Source organism: Marmota flaviventris, chromosome 1 (genome assembly GCF_047511675.1).
Source record: "Marmota flaviventris isolate mMarFla1 chromosome 1, mMarFla1.hap1, whole genome shotgun sequence".
Classification (NCBI taxonomy): domain Eukaryota; kingdom Metazoa; phylum Chordata; class Mammalia; order Rodentia; family Sciuridae; genus Marmota; species Marmota flaviventris.
Genome location: NC_092498.1, coordinates 35,828,354 through 35,849,606, shown reverse-complemented (window position 1 = coordinate 35,849,606; position 21,253 = coordinate 35,828,354). Strand labels below are relative to the sequence as shown.

General features: G+C 35.3%; 2 long non-coding RNA genes across 3 annotated transcripts in view; one reads left to right on the top strand and one right to left on the bottom strand.

Annotated features, from left to right (window-relative positions):
• LOC114106048 (uncharacterized) overlaps positions 1–8,905 on the bottom strand; it is a 41,922-nt gene extending 33,017 nt beyond the window's left edge. The window contains exons 1-2 of the long non-coding RNA XR_011707622.1: positions 8,745–8,905; positions 7,871–8,047 (exon numbers count right to left, since the gene is read on the bottom strand). This is a non-coding gene — a long non-coding RNA (uncharacterized lncRNA). The remainder of the gene's footprint in view (positions 1–7,870; positions 8,048–8,744) is intronic.
• The window catches only part of LOC114106047 (uncharacterized), a 79,456-nt gene that overhangs the window by 27,045 nt on the left and 31,158 nt on the right, over positions 1–21,253 (top strand). The window lies entirely within an intron of this gene.

Genomic DNA, 21,253 nt, shown 5'->3' with positions numbered 1-21,253 from the left:
CCTCTTGCTCCAAGGAGATGGGAATGATTATATTGAGTCAGAGCTTTCCAGAGAAACAGAACCAGTAGGATGGATTTACATAGAGATGGTCCAACTTATGATGGTTCAATTTATGATTTTTTGACTATATAATGATATCAAAATGACATGCATTCAGTGAAAAACATTTTTCAAATTTTGAATTTAGACCTTTTCCTGGCTACTGATGTGCTGTACAATACTCTCTTCTGATGGTGGGCATCAGCAGCCACAGCTCCCAGGTAGCCATGTGATCATGATGGTAAACCCCAAACATGCCACAGTGTAACAGAGCATTCCCATCATGCAACCGTAAATTTTATTTTAATTTTTTATTTGTTATTTTTATTTATACATGGCAATAGAATGTATTTTGACATATTATACATACATGGAGTATAACTTCCCATTCTTGCAGTTATACACGATGTGGAGTTTCACTGGTCACATATTCTTATATGAATATTAGGAAAGTAATATCTAATTCATTCTACTGTCTTTCCTATTTCCATTCCTTCTCCCTTCCCTTCATTCCTTTGTCTAATCCAAAGTACTTTTTTTCTTCTATACCCACCCTGCTTATTGTGTGTTACCATCCACATGTCAGAACATTCAGCCTTTGCTTTTTGGGGATTGGCTTATTTCACTTAGCATGATAATCTCCAGTTCCATCCATTTATGGGCAAATGCTATAATTTCATTGTCATGGATGAATAGTATTCCATATTGTATACATACCACATTTTCTTTATCCATTTATCTGTTGAAGGGGGTACCTAGGTTGGTTCCATAGCTTAGCTATTGTGAATTGAGCTGCTATAAAAATTGATGGGGCCGTGTCAGTATAGTATGCTGATTTTAAGTCCTTTGGGTATATGCTGACGAGTGGGATAGCTGGGTTGAATGGTGGTTCCATTCCATACTGCTTTCCAGAATGGTTGCACCAATTTGCAATCCCACCAGCAATGTATGAGTGTACCTTGTTCTCCACATCCTTGCCAAAGTATATTGTTACTTGTATTCTTGATAATTGCCATTCTAACTGGAGTGAGATAGAATATCAGTGTAGTTTTAATTTTCATTTCTCTAACTGCTAGAGATGTTGATCTTTTTTTCAGTTTATTGACCAATCATATTTCCTCTTCTGTGAAGTGTCTGTTCAATTCTTTAGCCCATTAATTGATTGGGCTATTTTTTATGTTTTTTTTTTGAGTTCTTATATATCTTGGAGATTAAAGCTTCATCTGAGATGCAGGTAGCAAAGATTTTTCTCCCATTCTATAGGCTCTCTCTTCAGTTTCTCTACTGTTTCCTTTGCTGTGAAGAAGCTTTTTGGTTTGCTGTCATCCCATTTATTGATTCTTGATTTTACTTCTTGTGCTTTAGGAATCTTTTTGAGGAAGTTGGTGCCTATGATAGCTCACGCCAGCAAGTAGTAGGTGTACAATAAGTTTTGGATCTCAGTCTACCCACTTCTTATGCCAGATGGCTTTAGAAGCAGATTCTGCTTCCTTCTACAGAGATTGCTTTTTCAAAACAGTACACTTGTTTGTCTTGGCTGCTGTACTAGTTTTCTATTGCTGCAGTAACAAAGTACCACCAATTTAGCAACTTTTAACAGTACTGTTCATTATCCCAGTCCTGTGGGTTATAGGTCTTGGTAGGATGGACTAGTTTCTATACTCGGTCTCACAGGCCCAAATCAAAATGTTAACTATGCTGGAGGCTTGAGTAAATAATCCACTTCTGAGCTCATTTAGGTTGTTGACTGATTTTAGTCCCTTGTGGTTGTAGCACTGATGAATGCCAACTGAGGTCCCCTTTCTGCTCTTGGGGGCCAATCACCTTCCTTCTTATATCATCCCTTCCATCTTTGAAGCAGTAACAGTGTGTCAAGTCCTTCTCAAGCTGTAATAGTGACTTCCTCTTCTGTTCCCAGTTGGAAAAGCTATTTTTAAACTGTGTGGATATTCCAGGATCATCTCTTTATCTTAAGGTAAATTGTACTTTATAACAGCACAACCATAGGAGTGATGTATCATCATAGTCATGGGTTCTAGGATTCTAGGGATTAGAACAGAACATATTTGGAGGAATACTGTAAAAAATCTGCCTACTATAGCTGCCCCTCCACTTCCTCACCTTTTTCTCCCAGTGGCTTTCATTTGTCCTACAATCTGGTTATTGCTGGTATTTAGCAATCCTCCAGAGAAGTGGAGAACCTATCACATCTTTTATTGCAGCTCTGTGTGAGTATAATTATGTACCATACTAGGCAAACACCAGGGCTCGATGGGGAATAAAGCCGGCTTTGCCTATGTGCTCTGACCATGGATGTGGAGGAATGTGGTTCCTCCAGATTGTGAGCTGGCCTGACCTGGAGGGGCTGAAGGCATCAGGTATTCAAGCCTAGGGATTTCAGTTGGACACAAAATGATAATGAGTAAGAAGGAACAGTTTAATCCAAGAGCCAGGTGAATGACATAAGCAGGCACCACAGGGTTTCAGAATTAGGAATGAAAAGGATTTCGGGATAGATGATCCTGAAGAATCTTTCTATGACCATTCCAATCACACCAGAGAGCAGGCAGCCAGCCACTCCCTCTTTCCTTAACTCAATCCTACTTTTCCCAGAAGCCTGACTCCATGTAGACAATCTGAATTTACTCTTTTGGAGCAAGCCACACCTTAAGGTTGTCCAGAGCATTTTTTGAAAATTCCTAGGCCAGCATTGTTTTAGTTTTAGTTTTAATTTTCAAACTGGGGAAAATTTAAGTATTTTAAATCAAAGCTTTATAAAGAGATGTACTGGTAGTGGGAGTGTCTAGAATAATCTTGAAAAGTCAAAACAACTACGGGTCTGAAGACAATTTTCATGGCCACTTTTTTTTTTTTTTTTAACTGTGATTCTACAGTAGACACCGTGGTATGGGATCCAGACACTCTTCAAGTTTGAGGCTCTCATTCTTCAGCTGCTAAAAGTGTTGGGTTCTTATCTGAGCACTTGTCTGGAAGGGAAATTGGCCTCTGAGAGTTATCCTGTCCAAGTTCATGGCCCCTTCATGGGTAGGCTTCCTCCAATGACAGGTAAACGTTCGGCTATAAAGGTCACTAAGCCTTACTTCAAGCAAAGTAAAAATGAAGGACTATCCAAGCATTAGCCTTTCTCTAGGTTAGTGACTTAGGCCTTTGTTACATTTGCTTCTCAATTCAACACCTGCCTCCGCCCAATCCTGCTCCCTTGACCTCCATGTGGGTGTTAACCCAGTGGCATTTACCACAACCTCCTGCACACTCACCTTTGGCTGGCAACAGATTCTGAGGTCCCATCTGAGATAGTTTGCCAGAGGCCTTTACAGTAGGTGCATCTCTGTATTTAGATGCACATGTGTGTTTTTTTGAGTTGAATTTGAGAAAAGGCAAATGAATTAGCAGATTAAAATATGATTCAAAAGTACAGTTTGGGATTTTAAAATCTCGATATGAGCTTCAATTTTTTTTAAGATCTTAATTTCATTCCCAAGAGTTTTAAAAGGAAATATTGGAAAGGTGAAAATTTCAGAGGTCATAAATACATATAATGTGCTAGATGTATCATGATTTGGCACAGCTGAGATGAGGGGTAAATTGTCGATCATATATAGATACCTAAGCTATGGCATTTAGAAAATAATGGCACTATTTCAAAGTTCAAATTGGTAATATTTAATAATGTTCCACCACCTTTTAAAAAATAATTCAAGGAAATCATCATACTCCTTGAGACTTGTATACATATCTATTTCATATCTTAAAATACAATTCTATAGATACGTCCTGGTCTGATAACCTTGGTTTTCATAGAAATTCGGATAGTTTAAAAAAAAAGTGCTTTTTAGCCCAACATTAAGCAGGACATAAAGTGCTCTTAAATGTCAGAAATTAAAGTCAGCTGTAGGTGAAGGGAAGGTTCTGGTTTCCAGTGGTACATTTTGGTTAAAAAATTGGCTTTAAGATTCTTTAAAATGTGAAATATAGAGAAAGAGGGAATTATCAGGGGTGAAAAATTATTCTTTTAAGTCATAAATACTATATGAATGGCTACATTTTAAACAATCACTGGAAGCAGAGTATGTAAATAATTCAGTGGTTTTAAAGCAAGGTTTTATACGATATATGGTAGAATAATCTGGAATGATTTTTAAAATTCAGATTCTCCAGCTCCACTCCAGACATCTGCCACCCAGGATTCTAGACTGTCACTGGCACAGCAGATGATTCCTGGCATAACAGGATGATTAGCTTTAGGGCTGGAGGAGCCTTCAAAGGTAAATTCAGCTCAGACCCCTTGGATTGGATCTAAAGCACATGGGTATGTTACAATATACATTTTAAGTAATGGTCTGAGATCCTTTGAGTTGAAAAATATTTATGGATGACCTATTCTCTGCAAACCTCTGAGGAATATATAAAGTGGAATGCAAAGTAATTCTTGTCCTCTGTCATCCAATTTTCAACTAAATATGTAATTTAACCTTTTCCCAATTCTGTGTTTTTATTCTTCATGAAGGTTGCCTCCTGGAAATCATTAAATACAATGCTCATAAAGTTCCAACTAACAATTTTATTTATTGTTCTGAATTCATTTCCCAAATCTAAGATCAAGACCAGTGTGTTGAATGAGTTGGTAAATAGGACTATTACAGTTTACTTTGTTATCAAACCTGAAATCATATCAGACACATGACTTTAATATTCAAAATAAAAATTAGCATATTGACAATATATGTGCTAATGTTCTACATGCTGTATGCCACAATCCTATTGATAATATGAGGATGTCCCAGTACATTAATTGTTCCAGGGAATTCTTAGATCTATAAACTTAAGGCTTGAGCTCTAAGCAAGAAAAGCTCAAAGCTGGGGTCTGTCTGTCTTTCTGTAAATATGTTTATGTTCAGATATATTTATGTACATCTGTACATCTATAACCTAGTCCATATTTTAAGACTTTAGAAACTGGAATGATATCTGTCTAGAAGATACCTTAGGATTTTCTATTTAAATAAAGACTCTAAGGTTTCTCACAAATATAGCTTTTAATGAATTTAGATCTGTAAGGCATGTTTAGTTAGCTTGCTTCTAAGACTCAACAGTGCTGAAAAAATGCAAAAGAATTTTCTCAGTACTTGTAATTAAGTTATTAAGTTTGAAGCCACATTGAAGTAGAATAGCTAAGGGATTAAGTATAAATTTATCCTCCCTTCTAAGATCACATAGGTTTGCTCATCCCTGATTGTCTAAAATGAAATGATTTTATTGGGTTGATTACTATTTAATATAATGTGGGCGTTCTACACATTGCAGGAATTAAGGTGGGACTTAGTTTGGTTCTCTGAGAACAATTCTTTGTTGAACCCTATAACTTTGCTAAGAAGTCAGTCACAGAAAGTGAATGGGGTTCTTGGTTTGTCAATTTTGTAAATGCCATTGCCACTGGAGGACTTGGGTAGAACAGATGTCATGGTTTCCATAAGGTGAGAAATGGATTCATTCTTCCTACTCATAAGGCTACTGAGAAGTATGATGTACCTTCCAAAGATGGCATTCAATCCAAAATAATAAAACAAGAAAACATAAATGAATAACAGTATATCTAGAATGAAAGGCAATCCAAATAATGGAGTTATCAACATGGATACTACTATGATTATGCTTAATATGTTGAAGGAAATGAAGATTGAGAATATTGCCGGAAACCTAGGAATTACTTTTTAAAAATGAGTAGAGGAAAGGGACCAAGGGATAAGAGGAGGGGAGGAAAATGTGAAATACCAAGGAATGATATTGGCACATTATATTTTGTGCATGTATAAATATGTAATACAGATCACATTATTATGTACAACTATAATGCACCAATGAAAAAATAAAATGAAAATTCTAGAATTAAAAATTAGATAAATGAAGAACCAAACTCAATAGATAAGGTTAATAGTGGATACAAGCTACCAACAAAACTTTTTGTTATAGAAATCACTGGGTGACCTCCCTGAAACTCTAATCTCATGAAAATCTTGGCTTCCAAAAGGCAATTTCATTTGCTCTGGAGAGATCACCTCGCAGGGCTTTAAGTAAATAGGCATTTGTCATCCTTGAGTTGCTCTTCACTTGTAAGCACTTGTTCCTAAGTGCTCATTTTGGTTTGACATGTTTGATGCATGTCATGCCTCCTAATGCTTGAGTTGGAGGAGTCCTCTCTAAACAGTGAGCTCCTGGCGGTGAGACTGTATCTTTTTCTCTTTGCAACCAAAGACCAACAAAGTAACTAGGGGCAAAAAACAGTAACTGATATGAATATAAGAACTGGATTTGAAGAGTAGGGGGAAACTGTGTATGAGGGGGAAACTGGTTAATGAGAAACACTTGAAATAAATACACCTTAGGTAAAGGCTTGACTTCAGGAACACTTGGAAGAAAGTTGCTTCTCCTCTCAAGCATAGTTTACTGCCTGTGCTTCACTTAGCTCCTCACCACCACCCTCAGACTAGCTAGTCCTTCCTTCATATCAGAGATCCTCTTCTTGTTGCAGAAAGATATTGTGTTTGTTCTCACAAACATAGTATCTGGGGTTGGGGGAAATTTGGGAATCAATCTAACAAAAGAGGTAAAAGACTTCTACAGTGAAAACTTCAGAAAACTAAAGAAAGACATTGAAGAAGACCTTAGAAGACGGAAAGATCTCTCATGTTCTTGGAATGGCAGAATTAATAGTGTCAAAATGGACATACTACCAAAAGTTCTATACAGATTTAATGCAATCCCTATTAAATACAATTCCTCACATGTTTAGAGCAAGCTCAAATGGACCCACAGCTACATTTTATCCAGTGGGAAGGAAGTTGTAGGGACCACAATATATAACTGAAAAGTTACTCTTTAGTATTTTAGCCTTGAGTCAAGGTAACCAAAGACTAAATAAATAAATGATGCTATGTACCTTGTAGTGAGGTGGAAAATCAAGTCACTGAGCTATGTTCCCTTCAGATGCATACCCCTTCTCCAAACCTAAATGAATAGTGATGCCCTTGGGGAAGCTAGTATTCCTAAAAGAGTTCTGAAATGTTGTCAGAAAAAGTCAAGAGTTAGTAACAATCATCCCTGGCTCTAGAAGCCTGATCCTTACCTGTCACATTGTTTCTGATGTTCTTTCCCATGCAAAAGAGGTCATTGACTAAGTGGTTCTTAAGGAATTGGGGGATTTGATGTCTATATTACCATACCCCAGCCTCCTGGGGTTTTTGACATATTAAAGCTAGCAAAATAAATCAACTGTTTGCTGACTTGTGTGTTTAGGATAGGTTGGGTTGCATCTTGGATAGAATTACTTGTTGCAGAAGTGAAAGAGGAAGTGACTCTGACAATATCTGATTTTAACACACCGTGCCATAGGGTGAAACTAGCTTTTAACTCTTCAGAGAGAAAACAACTACCATCCTGCCATATAATACAGGATGGTAGTTGGGGAAAAACAACTACTGGGGAAAAACAAAAAACAAAAAACACTGTCAGTTCAAAGGAAATCCCTACTTTCTTAACTTTGTTTAAAAATAATCACCCTGATGCTAACAAGTGGGCTGCAGGGTAAAGTCACAGGCTCACGTTTTCACAGATCCTCTTTCCTTCATTCACTTCCCTTTGAGTTTCTAGGCAATGACATGGTGTAATCAAAGAGCAAACTTAGGATTTGTAAAGACTACAAAATTAATAAGAGGCAAAAAAAAAAAAAAAAAAAAACCCCAAATTTCTACTGCTTACCAAATAATCCTTCCTTAAGATTTATGAGATGCAGCAGATTTTTATCCCTACTCACCTTCTAAGTCTGTATTGTTCAAGTACAGAGAAGACTGGATCCTGATGTGTTTTGAAACTTAATTCGGGTGACATTTCTCTGCTCCTTTCTATGTTACTTGTTCTCACTCCACACTTCGATGCTAGTTTTCCATTTGGCAAATTTGTTGGAGGATTTGTCCAAGTAGCCTGAGCAGATCTAAATACAATAAGACATGGAATAAAAGGGATAACCTGGTAAAGATTGTGACTTTCAGATAGATAAAATAGTTTACTTTAGAAATAGCTGGTCACATGATGATAGGCTCCTTTAGAAAATACAGAAATCACTTATTATCTTCCCAACTCTTTGACCCTTCCACTTCCAAAATTGATATTTTAAAGAGATTGAAATCTAATGTAAAAACAGCTGATTTAAAATAGGAATGTGGTATGAAGGAAGTATCAAAGTACCATTCTGCTATGTTTCAAGGCTGATTAGTGTAATCAGCTGACCATGGCAGGGCTGGGGCCTAGGATATGTTTGAAACCCTTAATGCAGTGAGGCGAAGCAGGAACAGAATCTAGCTTGGCACAGCCTGATCTGGGGTTGGCTGTTTTTGCCATCACATGTATAAACAAGGCAGGCTTTGTGAAAGCTTCTTAATATCAGATCTTAATTTCAGATATTTTAATATCAGATCATTGGGAGATTTTTCTTATGGGGACCAAACTTCCAAACTCCAGACCGTACTTCTCAGAAGAGAGCAAATGTTTTTACCATCAGCTGGGGAACAAGCCAGTTCTCCAGGAGGAATAGGGGTATTATCGAGAGTATTAGATTAGGGTGAGTGGAAATCCTCATTTCTCTTAGTACAGACATCCATTGGGCTTAGATTCTAAAGATGGAGTAGTACCTGGAATGCTTGAAGTAGGGGTGGTCAAGCTACCTCTGGTGTCTTGGGTACAGGTGGCAAAGAAGGCGGGGGACCAACATGGTGTGGAGTGAGGATCCTGCTGGAGCTTGGTGGCTCTCATAAATGATTTCTCTGAATTCTTCCTTCCATTACTCTGGAACAGTCAGGGAAGTCTGATCTCTGCTGTGTAATAAGAGTAAGACAAGACTTTACCCCAAGGCTACACATGATGGTAGGAGGGAAGTCGCCACTAGAAGATGGCAGTGCCCACTGGAGCAGCTATGTCATGACAGTGAATGCCCTGGAGGAGTTGGGTTGGAGGGACTCCAGATTGGGAAGATATGATACTGTACCTAAGGAACCTCTCAGGAATAACCAGGCAACATTTTAAAGATGGCTATTTATAGCAGCAATGCTGGAAGGGGTTCAAGGGATAATGCCATGGTATGTAGCAGAGTCATGTTTCAGTAAGTACCTCACCTAAAATCATTAAAGCAATGGAGTACACAAAAAATAGGCAGATGAGCAGACCAGAACAGAGTTCACATATAAATTGATGTTTCATATATGATACGGGTGACTTACAATCAGTGTTGAAAATGAATTATTAAAGTCTTTTGGGACAATTGGGTAGCCACTTCAAAATTATTTTCCTGTGTTAATTCATATAAGAAATTCTGGAGGGAATCAAAATTGTAATATTAAAAAAAATGAAACTCATAAGAGTAATGGAGGAAAACAATAATTTGTTTATAAACTTGGGAGAAATACAATATTCAATATCTCTAAGGAAAGACTAATATATTTGTATGAATAAATTTTTAAAAGTTAGGAAACATTTTCAATAATTCTCTCTATATACGTGTGTGTGTGTATGAAAATGAAATGGGCCAGTATTTACAGAGTTTGTAAAAATAAAAAATTACACAAACTTTGAGTTTGAATCATATAAACATCAGATGTTAATACAGTGATATAATAAACATTAAAAAGCTTGATAATTTTGGTTTTAAAATGGTGGGAAACATAGTCTGTCAATTAGAAGACAATTTGGCAATACCTATAAATATTTAAATTCTTTGATCCAGCAGCAATTCCCCTGCCAAAAAAATATCCTATGGCTCTACCCACATAACCATTTCAAGGATGTTCAGTGTAATAATGGATGCAATAGGAGTCTCTAATCGGGCTCAATTGTCCATAAACAAATGGTTAAATAAATCATGCCATACCCATACAGAGATCTAAAAAGAATAAAGTCCAAGTTATTGAACAGATTTAGACTCAAAACAATGATGTGTATAGTTTGAAAATTAAAAAATATAAATACTTTTTTCCCCCAGAGGATATACCTGTTTAAGTTTGGATGAAAAGGACTGTTTGGCAGAGAGAATGGGGGAATATTGCTTTTCATTTTATACCATTCATCTACTTTAGTAATGAATATAATGCCTTCATATTAAGTGAAAACTAAAAAAATTAATAGGACAATATTATTCCTAAACAATGTAATAACACCCTACTTGAATGTAGTTGTTTAAAATGTAAGGAAGGCAACTTCAGGAATTCTAGAGTTACTGAGAAATCAACCAAAAAATATGCCAATGAAAGAAAATTATTTCAGGCCTAAGGGAAAAATGACACATTGATTTCACTTGGGAAAGAAATTATTCTGTATCAGAAGAATGCATTTTACCTGTTGCAAATATATCTTCACTTTCTCATGAAATTGAAATTGCAATTCATTCTTTAATATCTAGTTCAAATGCCACCATCTCTTTGGAACTTTCCAGATCCCTCAACCCTCCCTTCACGCACAGTCCTGCTATATATAGCTCTTTGTAAATGCCTCTATCACTTTGTAGTGAGGCTGTTTGTTCACTCACATGTCAACCCCAAACAGAATGTAAGGGCCCTCACAAAAGCTTTGCCACAGACTCAGTTCTCTTTTTTTCTTCTATGTTTGACAGACCAGATGTGTCCATTAAAAGTTCATGTTGAATGGGTAAATTAATGAATCCATCATTGAATTAATGACTGGAGGAAATAAGAGCTGTTGCTATTTTGGATTTTAGAAATTTCTTCTAATTGGATATGAAATTTGTGACTTGAAAATTAAAGACTATCTGTACATACTGTTCTCTCCTAACCAGTGTTCAATACCAATTTAACCAAACACTCTGCATGTGTTTTGCCAATGTAGAAAGAAAAAGTGCCTTGGAGTTGGAATGGTCACTGTAGAGAAATGGAAGCCCAACTTTTCTAACACCAAAGGAACAAAATCTTCTATTCACAAAGAAGATTTTGTTCTGTCCTTTTTGGGCCTATATTCTCCTAAGATAAATGCCAGGCTTTTTGCTTGATGGCATATGTAAAAGCTCAAACCAACATTTTCTTAAACAAAAACCCTGTTGAGGGGTCACTCTGCATCCACAAGAATAGTGTTTTGTTTTGAGGTTTCCTTAAGTATGGTGAGGGATATGTGTTAGCCTGAGAACTTCTCTTTGTAGTGACAGGGTGCTCACCATTTCTCTGTTCTAAAATATAAAATTCCTATTTTGACCCAGGCAAAATAGGAAACCAAATCCACATGATCCCTGTCTCATAATGCATCACAGCCACCCTAGACAATTTATAAAGCAACTGCGTTAAACAACAACAAAAAAAGTGCTAAGTGCTGAAAAGAAAAGTCTAGAGCGGGAGAACCTAACTCAGAAGATGCTTCTGGAAAGGAAATGGCATTTAATCTACAATTGAAAGGACAGACACAGACTAGCACAGTGAAATGGGATTTTCAGACTGAACAGAATCCTCTCCACGTTCTTTATAGTTCCCAAGAGCTCTGGTGTCAGAACCCTCAAAAGTTGAATTTCCTCATGGTCCTTTTCCAGCTCTGTCATAATAAGCATTATACTATTTCTTTGGGCTGCTATAAAAAATAAAAATTTAAAAAACCCCACAAACTTTGTGGCTTAACATAAGAGAAACTTGGGCTGGGTTGTGGCTCAGTGGTAGAGCACTCACCTAGCATGTGCAAGGCCCTGGGTTCTATCCTCAGCACCACCTAAAAATAAATAAATAAAATAAAAGCATTATATATATATATATATATATATATATATAAAACTTATTCTCTTATAGTTCTGAAATCCATAAAGTGAAATCAGGTGTTGGTAGGGCCATACTGTCCAAAGGTTAGAAGGAAGAATTCTTCCAGCTTTTGGTGGCTCTTGGCACTCCTTGACTTGTGCTAGCTTAACCCCAATCATCTTCTTCCTATGGTCTTTTCTGAGTCCTTCTCTGTGTTAAATCCCTTTCTCCTTTCCCTTATAAAGACAACTAACATTGGATTCACACCTAAATTCAAGATGATTTCATCATGAGGTCCTTACCCAATTATGTTGGTGAAAAAGTTCCTATTTTCAGATAAGTTCACGTTTTGAGTTCTGGGTCTATGCTACATTTGGAGTTCAAACTGCTACAACCTCCTTGAACTTCCATTTTCTATTAACAAATTGATTCAACTAATATTTATATTGTAGTACTTTCAAAATGAGTAGAGAAAATCTAAGTAGATAGCCTGATATAGTGCTGAGACACCATTACCATACCTATTTGCAAATGATAGGAAAATGCAGAGAATAGATACATTTTGAGTTTTATTTATCAGTAAAAAGTATATAGCTCAGGTTTTTTTGAAAAAATAAAAATTGTGATTTGGTGCCAAGGCCACTGACCTGGGAGTCAGGAGAATTGAGTTATGTTGTGAGATCTGGCATTAATTGTGTTATCTTGGCAAATTCATTTCTGGACTTGCTTCTGTTATCTTTAAAACAAGGGGTTTAAACATCCTTAAGCTCTAGAAACTGGCAGATTATGTGGCAAAGAGCTCACTCATTATCCTCTATCTCCATGAAAGATAAAAGACGACAAGCCTGAAGAGGTGTGATTCAAGGAAGATATGAAAATAAAGTAGATGCTAAGGCTTGGAGAATAACTACTGAGTAGACTTTGTCCTTGAAGTAGTGGAAGGAAGGGTGCTAAAATGGGTCAAGATGGGGCTGCTGGCGGTTTGGTATGGGTCAACTATTTCTCATGGTGAAATGTGCTCTTCATGGAGAACATTCCCCTCATCTATTATTACCAACCAATTCAGTAGTCTTTATACACTCTATTGAAGAAAGTAATTCCCATGTCGGCTTTGAGATCCTTCCTGTTCATGTGTACACACCTGCTTAACTGAAATGCTGCTTAAGTGTATCTGTGGTCATTCTTTACCCTGGTACTAAAAATCCTAATGAGCTAGGGTCAGTAACTTCTCCCAACCCGCTGCTTTAACTCCTTACTTATGAAAACACATAAACATGATTTTTAAAAGTTAAAAATACAATACAATGAAGAGCAAATCTCCTCCCCATTCTAGTACTACACACCAGAGGTAATCACTCTGGGTAATTGTATATATGGTGTTATATATATATATATATATGTTATATATGTATGCTTACATTTAGTTGTAGATAGACATAATACTTTTATTTATTTTTATCTTATTTATTATAATCAAATAATCACTACCAGTCCTCTTCCCAATTGTCTCTAGATTTTTCAAGAAGTATTCACCAACGTCAAGTTACCTGACTTTCCTCACTTGCCTTTATATTTAAAATCCAGTTGGCTTTTGTTTTTGTATCCCTCTGAGAATTTGGTAGATTTTGCTATAGAGAAGCTTAAATCCAGTCTTTCTTCCTCCCTCTGTCTTCCATTCGAAGAGAATGGTGACTTTATTGTTGCTTAGATGACATTTTTTCCCAATCTGGGTCAATCTGCAGATTCTGGCCAAGCTCAAGAACAACTATATTTAAAAGAATATTTATAATATTAAAATTAGCATTTACTACATATTTAGCTTACTATTATATTTGTAATTATGTATAGTTAGATATCCGGGATTAGTTTTGGGGATTGGGGCTTGGAATATTTTTAATCTTTGTACTTTAGTGAAAGAATGTCTAAACTTGTAATGGATCTTCTCAATTGAGTTAACATTGGTCTATCAAAAAATCAGGAATAAATAGACATAAGAAGCTTAATTTTGGATAAATTTTCTGACTTTTGCTTTTCTGTATGTTTTGAAGAAAATTATCACAAAGGGGGAATACATTTTGAATATTTAAAAAGTGGATATGGTTTTTTAACCTTCACCTCTTGATTCTGACAACTTGGTGGCCCTTTTCAATAAGATTCTGTTGACTCCTACTCTCTTTCTGTATAAGATCTGTTTCTTTTACCTCCCCTTTCTTATATGCTTCAGGTTAACAAAATAATCAGTTCTGATTTTAGTAACATTTGAGATTCTTCATTATCACCTCTAACTTAGGCATTCAGTAGAGAAAGCTACTGCCACCTAAAAGAAACCTGTCTTGTAGTACATATTCAAGATGTTCAACTATTATCAAATTAGGAATTCAGAAGGTTCAATACCTAATGTACCAATGAAAACTTTATTTCTCATTCAACTTGTGGGTTATTTCTGTTCAATTATTTGCAATCATATTCCTACAAAAGGATTTTTTCTTTTGCATTCTGGGGTTCTATAGAAAGAACATTATTTTAGAATTCATCTATTAAAAGGCACTTCAGGATATGCAAATATATGGGTAAAAGAAACCACTCCAGGAGAGGCTAAAATCTGTGTAATACACAGTACACTCTAAGACAATTTGCAATGAGTGATTAAGATACAAACTAAAACTCCACAGAACTTTGTTTGAAAATTTTTGCATACATTGTTAGTAAAAAAAACTTTTTAAAACATGTACCTTCAATATGTAAGCACTAATTTATCCATCTCTTATATATATATATATATATATATATATATATATATATATATATATATATATATATATATATATCAAAAACATGATGGACATAAGCACAAATGTATACATATGCCCATGAAATCAAAGAGGATAAAAAGCTAGTAATCTGTTCATACACCACTGGAATATTTGAACAGTGCTACAGAGCATAATAGAGAAGGAAGAAAACACTTCTGACTATGGAGAGCTAGGACTGCTTCATTGAAGAGGTCATTTTTACTAAGTAAGATCCTGACAGGGTAGCAGGACATGAAGTCATTGGGTAGAAGAAATTAATTGGGGTTTAAAAAACACTGGCAAATGAGAAATTATCTCCCATCTGATTCAAAAGTATGATATGTCAAGATTATTGTACTTTCATGTATAACTATTTAAAACAAATAAAAAATAAATAAATAAATTTAAAAAATAAACACTGGCATCAGGCTGGGGTTGTGGCTCAGTGGTACAGTGCTCGCCTAGTGCGTGTGAGGCCCTGGGTTTGATCCTCAGCACCACATAAAAATAAATAAAATAAAGGTATTGTGTCCAAATACAACTAAAAAATAAATATTAAAAACAAAACAAAAAATACTGGCAATCTCACTCCAGTCAGAATGGCAATTATCAAGACTATAAGTAGCAATAAATGATGGCGAGGATGTGGGGGAAAAGGTACATTCATACATTGCTGATGGGAACCTCAAATTGGTGAAACTACTATGGAAACCATTATGGATATTCCTTAAAAAACTTGGAACGGAACTACCATTTGACCCAGCTATCCGACTCCTCAGTTTATATCCAAAGGACTTAAAATCAGCATACTACAGTGATGCAGCCACATCGATGTTTATAGCAGCTCAATTCACAATAGCTAAACTATGGAATGAACCTAGATGCCCTTCAACAGATGAATGGATAAAGAAAATGTGGTGCATAATACACAATGAAATATTACTTAGCTTTAAAGAATGAAATTATGGTATGGTATTTGCAGGTAAATGGATGGAGCTGGAGATTATCATGCTAGGAGAAATAAGCCAATTCCAAAAAAAACAAAGGCCAAATGTTTTCTCTGATATGAGGATGCTGATCCATAATGGGGGGCTAGGGAAAAATGGAGGAACTTTGGATTGGGCAGAGGGGAGTGAGATAAGAGGAGGGGGTGCTGTGATGGTGGGAAAGATAGGGTAATAATGTCCATCTCATTCTACTATGTACATGTATGATTGTATGACCATTGTGACTCTGCATCATGTACAGCCAGAGAAATAAGTTGTGCTCCATTTGTGTACAATGTGTCATAACTAATCAAAACAAATTTAAAAATTAATTTAAAAAAATGAAAAAAGGCATTCTGCTATTATGTATAACTAATCAGAACAACAAAAAAATCTGAGCATGTAACTCGGGATTAATGCGACTCTGTGTTAAATCTCCACTGCCATAGGGAAAAAAAAAAGGATTTGTAAACAAAAACAAAAACACTAGTAAAAAGGGAAGACATGTTTAGGGAAAGTTCTCTTTCCATTGTTAATCCTTATAGTACACATAGGACTGTTCTTAATTACTTAATTACTACTATCTTAAATTCCTAATTCATTTATGTACTGAAATGCTGATTCTGCACCCAAATAGTCTTAGTAAATTCATTTCATCATCTACAAAATGGGATAGTGGTGCCTGCCCACCAGGACTATAGTTAAAGATTAAAGATAATGCAATACAAACTAATTAGCACATTGCCTGAGTATACAGAAGGTGAATTCCTTGAAAGCACCAAAAGTCATTCGCCACTCAATTATTGGTTAAATGTTGATTAGAAATTAAATTTGCCTGTAGTTGAGCTTTTGGGTAGTAAGTAGCAATAAACTAAAGGGGAATTACATCCTAGGGGGTCAGAAGGTGGAAGGTCATGCCACCTGAAGAATACATACTTCATTCAAAAGGTGGAAATGAACGTTTCTGAGAGGACCATTTTAATACTGAAACAAATCTACAAAGATGTTTCTCTCTCCAAACTAAGACATGGAGAGAATGTATAAATAAATAAATAATTTTTTTTTGTGGGGGTGGAGGGGGTACCAGGAATTGAACTCAGGGGCACTCAACCACTGAGCCACATCCCCAGCCCTATTTTCTATTTTATTTAGAGACAGGGTCTCACTGGGTTGCTGAGGCTGGCTTTGTACTCGCAATCCTCTCATCTCAGCCTCTTGAGCAACTGGGATTATAGGCATGCGCCATGCGCCTGGCTTGTAAAAATATTTTTTATATTTTTTCCTAAGAGATGTTTCATTCTATGAAATATACTTTCCATTCTTTTTCTGGTTATCGTTTGTCAGTTCTGAAAATCATCAAGATTAGAAACCTAATTAACTATGATGTTAGAGGACCAGTCATTTCAGTTCCTAGGCCACTATTGATTTCATATTTAACAAGGTAAGAATTTGCTATCTAATTAGAAAGAAATGGATCCAAACCAATAAATGAATGTATATTTCCTTGAGGTCATCAATCTGTAGGCTAAAATTAGGATTTTTGAATCTATTTTTAAATGCTTGAAGGCCTCAATGCTGGTTACCCTCCCTAATGAACTCTCTGTACCTCATCCCATTGTTAACACTGCATGTTGTACAACTAGGAAGAAAAGCTTAGTGCCTCTCACATATCCCCCGACCATTTCAATCTGAAGAAGCTGTGCTTTCTTTCAACTGGGCAACAACTGTTTCCCACACTAGCAGGACCAGAAGTTCTGGCTGGCAATTATAAGAGATGCTACCTTTCTATGACAACTATCCCTGCATTACATAACTCTCACCTATGTAACACACTGTGACTTAACCTCACCTGAAGCAAATGAGAATAGTCAGCCTCATTGTTTCAAATAGGTGGGGGGAAAAAAAAAAAACAACAACTTGTAATTCTCTTCCTAAACTCTATAAGTGTCATTGAAAAATCTCAGGCACCACTTTTGCCAGAGATCACATCAGTTGGGGGTAATAAAAGTTGGACCTGATTCTCACTGGTTCTCAAGCAAGCACCTATATTTTCACTGGGTAGGTTCTAGATAGCATGTGTTAGCATGTATTCTCTGAGTCCCATCTTTTTCTTCTCTTTTCAGTGGCTTCTAGAAAAGTTGCTTAAATTAGTAAGAGGAAACTTATGTTTTTGAAACTGCATAGATTTTTTTGAACTTATCTACCAGTGGAAAATGGGAATAATAAAAATTGTAGGAAACTAAAGATCTGTTGCCAATGAGAAAAAAAGGCAGGGGGAGAAAACACAAGGAGTAGGGGGAAGGTTCAAAGAGCCAAAGATTCAAATGCAAAGGGAGGAGAAATTCAATTGGGCAAGCAGATTTATAAAAATTACTTTATAAGCCAGAAATAATATCTGAGGCTAATTGTTCTAAACAGAGTTACCTTGAATAAAGTTGCTTATTATATAAGCCTAACCAGCATGAGAAAGTTTTAATATTTTAAAGTCTAAGTATTAAAATACAACTATAACCATGTTTTTCTGTCCCTTGTTTTCCATCCTACTAAACAGTATAAAAACAAAAAAAGACAGCCTTATGTAGAACTCAAGTAAAAGCTGAATCATTCCCTTACAAACAACTTTCAGGATTTCATCATCACCTCTCCACAATCTAAAAATGACAATGAAATTAGTGGAAAGTGATATTCAACAGTTGACATTTTAGAACTGAATTTCATAAAGACAGTGAGTATTTTGTTACTGCAAAGTAAGCTTCGGGATTCAACTACACTATATAATAGGGACAACATGTATGAGAAAGTGTATTAATGTCCTTGAACAAATTTTCATTGCTAGAAAAATAACAATACAAGAAGTATTAGCACAAACTGGTTGTTCTTTTGGCAAAAGAAATAATGCAATATAGACAGTTTTAAGAACAGTAAAATTCTAGGCAGCAATACTAAATCCATTAATAAACCAAACTCATGGCAAAACAAGTTTCAGTCATATTTTACTAATATTTCCAGATCTGAAGAATACCAATGATGCTGAACTTAATTTTAGTTATTAAATGCTCACTCAACGAACTATTCAAGGAATTTCTCTTGGACAATCTTTATTATCAGCATCATTAGATCTGATGAAAAATTTGAGGTAGTCCCTTTCCTTTAGCAAGAAGATAAATTCAGCAATAATCCTCTTTTCTCCCCAGTCCTGAGATTATACTTTTGGGAAAAATAAAATAGGTAGTGAAATCTGTATGTATTTAGGTAAATAAATCTACTTGCACAACTAAATACAGATCATTGGAAAAGATAATATATTATTTCATATAATTCTGCTACTAAAGTCACACGAAGTAGTATTTATCTCCTTAGCTCTTCTAAAGCTGCCTAATCCAAATAACAATGTATATCTTGTGTGTGTTAAATATGAACATACTGGGTAGCAGGTTACTGAAAATTGAGGAAGATAGGCAAGACTCAAGAGCATTATGGACACTGTTAACAGTTTGCCTAGGAATAATACTCAGTAAATTTTTTTCATACCCTGAAATCAGACAAATTTAATATCAATAGACTTGAGCTCTGGATGAAATATGCCTAAAAATACCAAGGGTTTTTTTTTTTTTTTTTTCCTACAGATCTTACTTCAGTGAGCCTTCGTGATATGCCCAAAGCATGAATAAGCAAACATTCTAGCAGCAAAGAATTTGACAGATATGGAACTTTTGAAATATACAAAATGTCCATCATTCAGGTTTCAGCTCAAATATTACTTTCTCAGAGGTCTTCCTTGAGGTCCCATCCAGAAAACTGCTCTATTATATAATTTTATTTTCCTAATATTTTCTGATGTATCTTGTTCACTCTTCTATTGACTTGTTTGTTTTCCAACTCTAAGGCTCTGTAAAAACAGGGATCTTGTATGTCTTGCTTACCACTATACTTCTAGCAGTTGCTTTTAGGTACAATCATCTGTTCAATGAATTTCTTAGAGTACATGACAAATGAAAATATACCAAATAGAAAAGTAATCTGTCTTCCATCTACACACACACACACACACACACACACACACTCACACTCTCTCTCTTTCTCTCTCTTCCCCCACCCCTATCCCCCCTCCCTCCCTAGCCCCCTCTCTCCATCTCTTTCTCACCTGAACTATACAGAAGGTATTCTAATTTTTTTAAGGAAAATTATCCTAAGTTACAGTGGAATATTTTGTTACCTTAAATAATCTATATTGCAGAAAAAACATGAAAGGTTTTTCAAACTGAAAACCTTAGACAGAAAAAAACCCCAAAACTACCCATAAAAGAGTATTAATCCCACAACTTTTATCTCGGTTAAAAATAATCAGATGAAACAATTTTGAACATGGTAATTTATTTTATGCAGTTGTTTAAATCCATTGTTTAAAAATTTTCAAAAGGCACTTTAAAAAACATTTAAAAATACATTTTTTCTGACTTAATGGTGATCACTTAAAATAAGCAAGTCACCAAACATTTTTAAACCATTCATAACACAATTACTTTTAAATAATTTTTAAATTCCAAAACACAAACATTCACTATATAGTACAACACACTGCTTAGCAGTAAGATTAGTTTCCCTCTAATATACTTCACGTAGATTATTAATTTGTAGGGCCCTGCAAAGTCATTCAAAACTAATATAAACTGAAACTAGAGAGGAAGGGGGTTGAAGTAGCACAATTCAATTCTACAACTACTTTCTAGAGTTGGTTCCTCTAAGAGAATTGGTAAACGTTCTTATTTTAATCTGTTAAATTTTTTATTTCAACTGATATATAAATGTGTCATTTTAAAATCAATAGATGTTACACTTAGCATAAAATATACCACAGTTTATCTCCCAGATTTAAGTATGTTTCTGTCAAACCTACTATAAAGAAGTAGAGAAATAGCGCAAATGAGTTTTATTTTTAAGAGGGTGAGTAGGTAAGATTCAAGTAACTACCTCCTTTAATAAAGATGGAGGGTTAGTTTAAAATTGTAACTTTTTAAGTAGGGCAAGTATCCTGAGAGCCAGCAGGCATTATTTGATTTTAGACATTTAATCCTAGGGAAACCTAAAGTTAGTAGGTATAAAATTATCAGCAAGTCATACAAATTCTAATCACCTGTAACAGCCAAATTAACCTTATGAAGGCAGCATTAAGAGTAACTAAAAGTGGTACTTATAAAGGAAATAAAGAACTTCAATAAATACAAAGGAACAGAAATTAACAGAATAATAATCTAATGAACTGAAAATTTAAATGAAGAATAAAAGGCTAGACATGATCTGATCAATTAAATGAGGGGGTCTTTCAAGTACAACAGTGTCTCAGTCTGCTAATACAGCTTGATAGTAGGCTCAAGGAAGTGAAAAATAAACAATTATGAAAATAATCAGCAAGTTTAATGCTTAAGTCTAATTACCATATTCAAAAACATTAAAAACTGGTCAGCATTTTCTAATCTTATTACAGTGACAAAAACTCCTGAAAATTAAGGTATTTGAAAACAAATTCTGGAACAAAAACCCTGCCTCAAACCTATGAACTTCTCACCTTTATAAGTATACTGTATTTAAAAAACATAAGACAGCAAAAGCCTTATGCTTTGAGATCACACTAAAATCATTT